This window comes from Pleurodeles waltl, chromosome 1_2, assembly GCF_031143425.1.
Source record: "Pleurodeles waltl isolate 20211129_DDA chromosome 1_2, aPleWal1.hap1.20221129, whole genome shotgun sequence".
Taxonomy (NCBI): Eukaryota; Metazoa; Chordata; class Amphibia; order Caudata; family Salamandridae; genus Pleurodeles; species Pleurodeles waltl.
In genome coordinates, this window is record NC_090437.1 from 997,661,242 (window position 1) to 997,673,640 (window position 12,399).

Here is a 12,399-nt window from a genome sequence, read left to right on the forward strand (position 1 = left end):
GAGCCAAGCCTTATCTGTGTGCAGTCATGCCATCATGTGTGAGACATTGCTATTTATCAGAAGGTAGGACTCATGCACAGATCCTGGAAACTTGGCTGTCACCTGTGCGATGTACTGGTCTGCCCGACACACCACCTGAACATTGATCGAGTAGTAGTTCTTCCTGTTCCTATACACCTGTTCTTTGGCACTGGGAGGGACCAATGCTACATAGGTGCAATCTATGGTCCCTATCCGATGTCCCATATCATAGAAGTCTGCCTTCACATTGGCCAAATCTCCATGTTGGAGGAACCTGATGAAGCTGTCCAGGTGTTTCGATAAAGCACACAGTACATCCTTTAACACAAGACTGAACATGGGCTGTGACATCCCTGCTGTCAAGCCCACTGTATTCTGAAAGGACCCAGTGGCAAGAAAGTGTAGCACTGACAGGACTTGTACTGTGGGAGGGATGGCATAAGGATTGCATATGGCAGGCAATAGATCAGGCTCCAACTGGGCACATAGATCCATGATGGTCTGACGATTCAGACAATAGGTCTGGATGATATGTCTGTCCTCCATTGTCGCAAGGTCATCTAGTGGTCAATAGACTGGTCTCAATCTCCTCATAGCAGGATGTTACACCTGACAGCCTTAGGGTGGTCATCCCCCAACTTTTTGCCTGCCTCCCCGCCACAGTTTTTGCTCGTTTTAGGACTCTGTGCACTTTACCACTGCTGTTCAGTGCTAAAGTGCATTTGCTCTCTCCCTTAAACATGGTAACATTAGTTCACTCCAAATTGGCATGTTTGATTTACTTGTAAGTCCCTAGTAAAGTGCACTGCCTGTGCCCGGGGCATATAAATCAAATGCTTCTGGTGGGCCTGCAGCAAGGATTGCGCCACCCACATAATTAGCCCCTTAGCCATGTCTCAGGCCTTCCATTGCAAGACCCCTGTGTAGAGTTTCACTGCCACTTCTACTTGGCATTTAAAAGTACTTGCCAAGCCTTACACTCCCCTTTTTTCTACATATCAGTCACCTCTAAGGCAGGCCCTATGTAACCCATGGGTCAGGGTGCTATGTAGGTAAAAGGCAGGACATATACTTGTTTGTTTTCGATGCCCTAGTAGTGGAAAACAGCAAAAATCGTTTTTCACTACTGTGAGACCTGCTCCTTTCATAAGCTAACATTAGGGCTACCCTCATATACTGTTTGAGTGGTAGATTCTGTTCAGAAAGGGGTAAACAGGTCATGTTTAGTATGACCAGAATAGTAATAGAAAATCCTTCTTATTGGTGAGGTTAGATTTTATATTACTATTTTAGAAATGCCACTTTTAGAAAGTGAGCATTTCTCTGCATTTAAAATGCATCTGTGCCTTACAGCCTGTCTCCAATCCATGCCTGGGTTGGGCTGGTTGACACTGTAGACATGCGTCCCACTGCTGACACATACCATTATGTACAAGCTGAAGCATCACTTTTCTATTCATTTCACATGCATTAGCTAAATTATGATTGCACAACATAGGCCTACTCTGCAGTGTGGGCATAAATGCATATGAAACACTTATTTAGGGACTGCAAGGGATGATATGTGCACAAAATGGCAGGCTCCTGGCCTGCTGCACAAGACAGTTGTTAGTGATCTAAGTCAGCCAGCGTATGTTGTCATGGCGGTAGGCAGTCGCAACCACTGTGCAACTTCTAATTGGTTAACATTGCTGCCTATAGATGATTGTGGCCAATGGCAATAAGTAGTGAAAAATAGAGAGGGGACCCTCCTATTTCCACTATCCCGAGGGGGACAGGGCACCGAAACACTGTGAAATCTTAAAATTCCCCCACGGGAAAACCAACCAATCACTACACACTCACACAATCAATGAATCTCTCTATTGATCAGCCTAAAAACAAAGGAATCAAAAGGTGTGAATCTTTAATAAAATCGCAAATAAAAACCCCACATCACACAATAACAAGATCAATACATCAATACTAAAACCATCAAGAAAACCAGATAAAATTCAATGGGAGGGAGACAAAAAAAGACATATATAATAGTCTATAATCTAGAACTGTCCCAATTCTGGTAGGTACAGGCCTATCGACAATTAACAGCAGTCCTTATTCGATGAGGGCCTCCTCCTACAGGTCCAGTAAGAATAGAGCGTCAATGGCAATAAGTGCCAGTGGTGATAGTCCTGTACGTGGTGGTCATGACTGCCACTTTCAGCAGCCTTTCTCACTTGACTCCTGGTACTCTTGCAAGCAAGACCTCCACGAGATGAGCTGCTGTGTCCTGTCTCTGTGAGCTATCATGCCACGTCCTGCCGGTGATAGGGCCCAGAATTCACCCCAGAAGAGCTGGTGAAGCTCCTGGACGGGGTCCTACCCCTGTATGGACAGCTCTATGGGACACCAGAGGAACAGGTGACCCAAATACCATAGTCATGTGTGATAGGGGTGTGTGTGATGGTGTAAGGGGTAAGTGTACTGGGGAGGGAGTACATGCGTGCAGGGGGCATGGAGTTGAGGCGTGTGAGCCGAGAGGATGGGCATGTGTGGGCACTTGGTGAGTCAAATGTGTATTGTCCACTGCTGTTGGTATGGGGCATGCGTACCTGACTTTCTCCTTCTGTTTGTGTCATCCATGTAGGTGAATGCCTACCAGAAAAAAAAGATCTGGTGTGCAGTCGCCAAGCAAGTGCAGACCCTCCGGGTCCACAGCCGGTAGAGCACCCACTGTTGAAAACGGTGGGAGGACCTGAGACGCTGGGCCCGGAAGACCACAGAGGCCCAGCTGGTGATGTCTTCCCAATAAGGGAGGGGTGCCCATCAGACCCTGACACCCCTAATGGCCTGCAGTTTGGCAGTTGCCTACCCTGAGTTGGATGGACGTTTGAGGGCAGCACAGCAGCCACAAGGGGTACTGACTGTATCCGGGCACTTGGCTGGGCTTAATAGGGATCATGTGTCTCACTGCAGACAAAGTGAAATTTGTTGTAATGATCCGGTGTATCGTCTATTGGAAACGGGTATTATGCACCCTGCCTGAGTACATATAGTAGATATGTTGGCATGCTCTACTGTCAGTGGAAATACATCTCCAATTTCTAGACCTCTCCATGTCTGGAATGTGGAGATGGTCAAATGACACAGCCACATGTTTGAAACCATCCTGCCTATGCTATGCATATGAGTATTAGTATCACCCTAAGCATTGAGTATGACCAGCTCCATCCATCTGCATTTGTGGGTCTGAGGTGTCAGTCCAGTCCCATCTGTGTATATGCTACTGTGTGACTCTAGTTTGATCACAGGAACTAGATACATCATGAACTGGTAATGGTGTTGACTGAATGTAGGACTGCCATTACAGTTCCACAATAGATGTCACCTTCATGGGACTTGATTATTGATTTGATAACTGTATTGCCATATAGAGGTGATATGCTGACTGAAGGGTATGTGAAGTTTGGCAAACAGGGATACTGATACATGTACAATTGATAATGTCTGGTTGCAGACATCATGCATTCCTAGGTGCAATACTTGAGGGGATGTTACCGGCAAGCCAATGGGATGGCACGAGAGGAGGTAAGTGCCTTGACAAGTCTTGTATATGTCACCATGGTATATATATGGGATGTATGACAATAGCCTAGCAATTGATATGCTACATTGCAGTGTTAATGCCTACATCATGTCCTAATGGCAAGTTGGGGGCACATCTGATGGGCTGGGACTTTTCTGCTTGTCTTGGCCAATCTGAAGTGGCAGATTAGGAGAGGTTGACCTACTGCATGTCACATGGCATGTAGATGTGAATGTGAAGGCTGCCTTTAGGGAGATTCAAATTGCACCACTAATGCGAGCGCAGAGGTCGAAGCTAACCCCTACTGAGTGCATGCCCGAGCCTCAAGCGGAAGTGGCCCGATTAGTCCAGGTGCGTCTTGCAGGAGGCCTGTAGTGTCTCACTCAATATTCATTCTTCTCCAAACCATCATACCGGTGCCACCAGCAATGTGTTAAAGGTGTGCTTGTGAGGTGAGGGGGCATCCTTAACAAAATCTGTGGCATGCTTGTGGCCCCCACCAAGGTACAATCGAGGCATGGCAGCGCTTCTGTGTCTACCTGTGGCAGCATTTCTTTTCCTTCCAGCACATTGGAGTGGCTGGAGAACTAAGTTACTATAATTATCCAACACTCACAATCCACTTACCACCACTTTGAGCAGTCAGTGAGTAAAGTTGCACCTCGTCCCCAGCCATTCATCAGCTCAACAACAAGGCCCTGAGTGCCGGATCAAACCAATTGTTTGCTTCCTTTGTCCATCATCTGTCATTTGGCACAATGAGGTCTCTCATGGTGTGCAGTGCATCAAAACCTGCTAAAGGATGGGGGCCAAAGGTAAAGGCTATTCCCACTTTTATTGATGGTCCCAGCAAGCGCACATCAGCCACTTCCAGCCCAGTGCCCAACAGACAGAAGAAGGAAAAGATTACTGGTTTCCTTAAAGCTCCCACAGGTAATCCTCCCTCTGCTTATGGCCGCTCATAAGTCAGCATGCTGGCTGAGACTTGCCCTACATCGCCAGGTTAGGCACCTTTAATCCTAAATAGGACAAAGCAACTGGAAATCCTTGCTGTTGTGCACATATATGACAAAGACCTGCGCTCTATTGGTCACCCTCCTTCGTCATCGAGGGAAACAAAATCATCCTCCAGCATGTCTCTCCACAGAGATTTCTAAATTCCCTGTGTGAACCATACCAAACTCCTCCACAGGAAAATCTCTGGATTCCTCTCCCTTATGGCAAGATCTCTTACTGCACCCATTCGAGGACAGCCAAGAAGGCCCCATTGTGCATCAGGATGTGACTATAATCTCAGGCCCCAAACACGATTACAATGTCCTGCTTTCTCCAATAAGGATCCTATGGCCAAATGAACCTGCCCATTTTAAATCTAGTCTAGAGCTTATCGCAGACTCATCCCCCTATAATGCCCACAGCAATGAAGTGTCTCTTCTTGAACTCCCCAGCAAGTTGGGGACTTCAGCACAAACGTCATCACCTCATCAGGCCCCCTCAAAGTATGTTAGGAGGATGCTCAACAACCTGGGAGCCTCAACTGACTCGGGGTACAAAGCATTAGTGCCGCTGCCCCTATGGGCACCTTTTCTAAATTCAATAGAGGTGATCTCTTTGGCCCTTTCTTATCACTCAGAAAAACGTGACCTCTAAGTCGACGTCCTCAACTCTGTGGACACGGTTGTCAGCATGGATCAAAAATTGCAAGATCTTAACAACCTTATCAAACAGGTGCAGAAGGACCCTGACACAGCATACCATTCTTGCCAATGTTCCTCTTTTTTGGATCATCTAAAAACTTTGCCGTCCATTCTGACAGAAATCTTAGCTGCCGTCAGGCTCCCAAAATCCTCTTTGGCACCAAACCCAGCCACAAAATTTGACAGTGAGAACCCTAATCAGGCAAACTATGGAGCAAGTATGCACAGGAGGTTTCATGACTTTTCTGATCCAAAATTAACTCTTGAGTGCTGCCATCCTGTAGCGCTGGATGCAGGAAATGAAGATGATGGGTCCCCTAAGCAAGGAAACACTGAGACACCACAAGAATCTCTGGTCTATAGTCCTTCACAGTGCTCCCCATCAAAACCACCCATGACCAAGAGAGAGCGCAAATGCCTCAGGAAGGCCAGGAACAACAAGCAGAATAAAGAAATAGCTCCTATACTATTGTCCCTAGGACACTCACAATCTTCAAAGGAGCTCAATGACCACCTGAAATTAAGGCCACTTTACCCGCTTTTCCAACAAAAAGAATCATACAAACTCATGCAAGCTAAAGAGCTCACATCACCACAACCTGTCCAAACAGAAAGGTAAAATATGGCCCATGCAGCTCCAGACAGTACAGACTGGACAGTAGACATAGTTACACCAGCAACCAAGGATTTAAATCTAGGTGCCTCCTCACAACAGCTCAAAGAACCAGGGCAACCAACAAATGGGCCCTTACGCAAAGCAGATCCCCTGTGTCCAGGTTCAAGTAACAACTCATCCCTCTGGCCCAGCTAATATTCAGTTATGTAACCCCAGCCAAATTCAACATTAGCTAATTCCCTCATGCCATGCAGCTATTGAAGGCCACTCAACTGAAGTAGTCGATCCTGATAACACTCGAGACCTGTCAGTAAACAATCACGCAGAACCGCCAATCCAAAGTTCAGCCTCACGCTTTGGCCAAAGATCAGCTCTCTAATCTCAACCAAGTCCAGCAGAACATAAATTCACTCTGCAATGCAGTTTTGGCAAGCCATTTAACCCAGGCTGACACTTCGGAACATCCCTGGGACTTGTCAGTAAACAACGGCCCGGAACAGCTTTCTTATCGTCCATGTAACCCCCATGGAATTCTGCCTACTGCCACCAGGAGGATCATCAATGGTACAGAGGCAGTTTGAAGCCAGAAACTCTGAGGACCGAGATGATTCCCCACTATAAGTCCAGAGGAGGGCATGACATCTTAAATAGAGCAGCCATCTTAAAGCTGGTCCGGGTGAATGCCAATCTCAACCACCTTCAATGAGATCAGTTTGAGCGTATTCAATTTAAGGTTAATTCAGTCTCACCAGGAAAAGTATCAACGGTGGTCATCTGGTCTGCTAGTAGGACTGCCACACTAGTATGTCAAAATAGGGGCAGTTTTTTTAGATGGCACATCCATGTCCCTTTCATCCAAAACAGATTCCATTCACGAGGAATGCTAAGGGGAGCAATAGGCCCTCTCGAATCGCCTCCTAATACTCCCCTGAATATTACGATTCAAAAAACAACAGCTCCAGGTGCACCCAGTTACATGAGACAAGTATATTTTGTTAGTGAACAAAGTGCCATGGGAGGGAACAAAATGGCAGTGTGAATCTCAAGCAGCCCCAACCCAAACTTATTAACCCTGTGCTCTTGGAACATAAACGGCCTAAGCAACAAGGTGGAAAAGGAAGATTTCATCAACATTTGTCAAAATATGGCATAGTGCTGTTGCAGGAAACCTGGTCGGAGCAGCCGACCTCCATCACAGGCTTTAAGGAATATCACCTTGCTGCCAAGAAACTAAAAAAGGCAGGCATAACAGCAGGTGGAATGTCAACTTACATTGGATCACATCCATTATGGCAACACGCTCCGATTGATTTGGCCCTGGCAAGAACATCATCCCACTAAAATGACCAGCTTGGGAAATAATGCTTCACGGCTTTGGAATGCAAGGGTCTGTGCAAACTTAACAGCCAGCTCCCTCAAGACCAAACAGCAGCCTTTACCAGAGTCATGAACAAGTCCTCTTCCACCCTGGATTATACCTTTGTTGACCTGGAGTTACTTTCACTGGTCACTCACTACAGTATCCTCGACAGAGTAGAGAGTGACCACTTCGGACAACCCATTGAACTCCTGTTAAATCCCCCTAAAGCGTCTCATGCTAACGATCTATTGACCACCCCAAGTGCCTACAATCTAAGGTGTTTGACATGGAAAGGATGCTGAGTCCTTAATTCATTTAACTTAACTGTGTACAACAGTATTACCCTGCTTATGATCCTCATTTGATTCACTTTTGGGAGACCTTACTTACGACACTCCGGAGTTGCTTTACAGCAACTAGAGCAGAAAATCACAAAACCACCAAGGGAGGAGCCACATGGTTTACCAATGTCCTTCTGCTGGAAAAAAGAACACTAAATAAGGCCATCAGAAAGCTCCGGCAGCATGACCCAACCTTCGGTCTTGATTTCAGACTGCATATTTGTGCCCTAAGATTACAATACAAGAACAGTATTTGGTCTGCTAAGCATTCTTACCAGACCCAAGTTTGGTTAAAGCTTCTTCATGCATGTAAAATGAAGAATAGCCACAACTTTTGGGCTGAAATCAATTCTCCTGTAAACAGGAGAACCAGCTATCATAATGTAGGAATCTTGGAAGTCGAATGGTCAACTTTTATTAAGGCAGCATTCTCAGGCAACCAGGAAGTAAGGAACACGCAGCCTGCCTCACCTACTGTGGAATGTGCTTCTTCAACTTGCCAACCCCAACCACCATTGGATACACATTGGATGCCCAAGGAACAATTGTAGTTAACCCTCAAGAAGTTGATATCAGATGGGGGCCCCGGCCCGAATGGTCTTCCCAACCATTTATTAAAGGAAGCCCAAACCTTCTGGGCATCGATCCTTACTCCTCTGTTCAATCAGGCTTTTTCTGCCAATATTATACCACCATCATGGGGAGGCAGCATTTTGCAACAAATCTGGTTCGAGAACAGACCCAACAAAGTATCTCTTAATTGCCCTGATATATGTGGAAGCCAAGATCTTTGCCTCCAACTTACTATTGGACTTGGAAGCGTGGACTTCCACTTACAATATCATCCTAAAACACAGACTTGTTTTAGGGCAGGAATGAATACCTTGATCAATCTTTTAGCTGTCTCACTTCTTGCTGGAAACGCCAAGAGAAAACACATGCTACTTTACGTCTGTTTTGTTGACTTAAAGGCCACCTTTGATAAGGTGCTGCGCCAGAAACTATGGACAAAAATGGCGAGCTGGGGTATACCAACAAACCTGCTAGATGTAATCAGACACCTACACACAGGTAACTGGATTCTGGTTAAAGTTAAAAATGGTGACAGAATCACTCAGAAGATCCCTGCATATAATGGACTAAAACAAGGGTGCAAACTCGCTTCGGCCTTATTTAACATCTATATGGCAGACCTTGACTCCAGATGAGCAGAAGTGGTAAGCAACCCCCCAAAACTAGCAAACGAACAGGTGCGCATTCTACAATATGCAGATGACATTGTGCTCTTCAGCCAAACACAGTTGGGCCTCCAGTGTTCAATTAGCAAACTGGTGGAATACCTGACCATGTAGGGTCTTGAGCTAAATCACAACAAGCCCAAAGTGATCTGTATTTCGGGCAAACATAACATCAGTCATATTAAATACAAATGGGTGGCCTCTGGCAAACATATAGTGCTGGTCAAACATTACAAATAACTTGGCGTAATGCTAGATGCATCAAAGATAATTTATTGCACATACAAGGGGTGGCTCATAAACTACATTTTGCTTTCACACAGTTACAAAAAAAGCTGGGCAGTACATCGCAGAGCTATCTTTTGCAGGTAATTAAAGCTAAATTCCTTCCATCGCTAATCTGCAGTTTAGAGCTACTTAAAGGACATGACGCCCCTCTCCTCAAACTCCTACAGTCATTGTTGTTCAAATATGATTTCCATCTACCAAAGCATACATCGCAAGCTCAGATGAGGTTGGAATTTGGACTGTTCCATCAAGTTCCGATCCGTTGGGGGCAATAATAAAAATGTGCTGGAAACTAACAGCCACCCCCGCTGACACGTTGGCTGCCCTAGGCTGGAAGGAAATGGGGCTGCAACCTGACGATAGCTCATGCTGGTCCTCTGTACTCAGATAAGCCTTGGCTAACTTAAACTTACACAAAAGGATAATGTACAGAGTGTTGAAACTTTTCAAACACTCACCCCCAGTCACAGATCTGGGTTTAATCCATCATTCTTCTGCTCACCATGCCACCCCATTTTGAACCCAGCCATATGCAAATCAGTCTTGACCCTGTTCCCCATGGGAACAGTCCAGTCTGAACTGCCAGGGCAGGTCCTCCCTGGACTGGAAACAAGCATCCTAGGACCGGTTTCAGGGTATCACCCTTCATCAGCTAGGCTAACTTGAATCCAGTGGCACAGTGAGCAAGGGACCCACGTCTAGGCATACCCTTCCCACTTAGGGCAACTTTAGCAACACAAAAGGATGATGGACGGAGTGTTGAAACTTTTCAAACACTCACCCCCAGTCACAGATCTGGGTTTAATCCATCATTCTTCTGCTCACCATGCCACCCCAGTTTGAACCCAGCCATATGCAAATCAGTCTTGACACTGTTCCCCATGGGAACAGTCCAGTCTGAACTGCCAGGTCAGGTCCTCCCTGGACCGGAAACAAGCATCCTAGGACCGGTTTCAGGGTATCACCCTTCATCAGCTAGGCTACCTTGAATCCAGTGGCATAGTGAGCAAGGGAGCCACGTCTAGGTGTACCCTTCCACTTATTGCAACTTTAGCAACACAGTTTGTGTTTGTTTGTTTGCTTAACCTAAACTTACAGGTTGCATGGGACCGCCTTTTCTCTGCTAAAAAAATGATTAACAAGGCTTCCAAACTTCATTCTTGGACAACTGACAAAGCAGACATAGCACATCAACATCATGGCTTGTCAGTCTTATATACTTATACTACCTGGCACCCCCAGCCCTACCTCACGACACATTGAGCCAGCTCGATCCAACACTCTCTTCTCCAAATCCATATGGGTGCTTTCCCATTCAAGGACTTGATCCCACCGTGGAAGCAAACACAGCCAGACCCTTCTTGCTGCCTTTGTGGATTGTCAACCAAAAGTATTTTGCACTTCTTATGTGTTTGTCCGTCGGTCCTGTCAATGAGAAATAAACTGTTACATCGCCCACCTAAAGCCCTACAAATTAGAACTTGTCGCACAGTGGTGATGCCGCTTTTAGTTGGGCACAACATTCAGCTTGCAGCCAAAGCTACTAAATTTCTCTTGCATGATAAAAACTTGCTCTCCCTATTGGTTAAGACCTAGGAGTGTCTTCTGAACTTGTCCTGAACAATCATGATTGTTTTCTGTTTCCCTTGACACTTTAAGCAATCAGCCAGCTCCGGCCCCCTCACTTCCTTAGGCTTAGGCCACTAATCCATTGGTTCAATCTTGTTTGAATTCAGAACCGAATATCTTGTTATTAATGCATATCTCAACATCCAACTAAACTAATCAGTTACATTTCTTAACTTTATGTTATAGTGGTTATACGGTGTAGTATAGTAATATTTTAACTGTTTTGTTTTGTTGTTTTGTTTTGTACTGTATATTTAACATGCAATGGTTTTAACTAGCTATGCATTAATAAATATATTGTCAATTGTCAATTGTAATGTTGAATTTTGTCTCCCCTGGCTGGCTCATGTAGTAGTGGGATGTGTAAGTGGTGTACAGGCAGTGGTGTTGGTCCATGTGTCCCTAATGCCTCATGACATTTACCATCAGAGATGTGTGTTGTCTGGGCTCTGTGACAGGTATTGTAATTTCTGGAATGGTGTTTAAGGGTGGAGTTGTCATGTTGCGCAATCTGACAGGTGTGACTACATGTGTTGTGGCATTGTAAGTAGACCATGATGTAATATGTGTGTTCCTGAAGTAAATCTGTTGTGACATTGCACTCAGTGATTGAGTATGGATGTGTCATATGTAACCCCCTAAGTCTGAATGTGAAATTCTTCACCACAACTTCATCCAAAGGCTCCCTGATGATAATGCCTTGTCTTCAGGCACTGCATGCAACCTTGCCCTCCTGAGCTTCTACCTTCTCAGAAAATGCTGATGACATTTCTTCTAAGTCCAAAGGTAAGCTCCGAACTGACCCAATCCACTCTTGTATCCGGCTGGCACTACGTCTGTCAGAATCGCCTGAACAACAGACTGGAACACTGTGGCTCCTTTATGGGGTGGAGCATGGCAACTTTAAGACTGCATGCTGCACCGCAGGAAGCAGCTCACCATTCCAGTTATTTTGCTTGGTTGGCGGCTTTGTATTGGGGCTTATCTGACAATGTGATCCCAAGATTCTTACATCCTGTTTTCCTCTGGCTCCCTGGCGTCCTCAGAGATTTTCTTGTTGCCAGATTTCCTTGTGTGGCTGTGTTCAGTTGCATCTTTGTGCTGCTAGCAGTCTTGGGACTTCTCAACCTAGAGGAAACTAAAACAACAGAGCCATTTTATGAACTACACTTGGGTATAGCGCCAAGTGCAATGTTTATTATTCATAACAAGGACATTTATATGATAATTTGACTATGAAGACTGTTTTCTGACATCTTGCTGATGAGGAACCAGCAAATAAAAAAGTACAGAGCTTTGTGAGATTATGAACCGTATCTTGAGGTGCCACAGATAGAAATCAAGAGTAATATGACATTGTTTATTTCAAATTTGAACTGCATTTAAGTTATTATTATCATGTCGTAGTTGGACTCTCACTCCTAAGTGAGACTGTTGGTTAAGCGATGACACCACTTGTGTTTGTAAGTGACTAAGCTATTCCTATAACAAGTTGTAACTGTCGGCCCAACCCTCCCAGCTCACAAGCAGTACCTCACAAAAACTCAGAAACCAAAGGTGATTTATGGCAGCCTTACGCATGGAGTCTAGATAAGACCTCGTAGAGAAGTTGTTGTGGAACAGAAGTTACCCTTTTCTATTGTT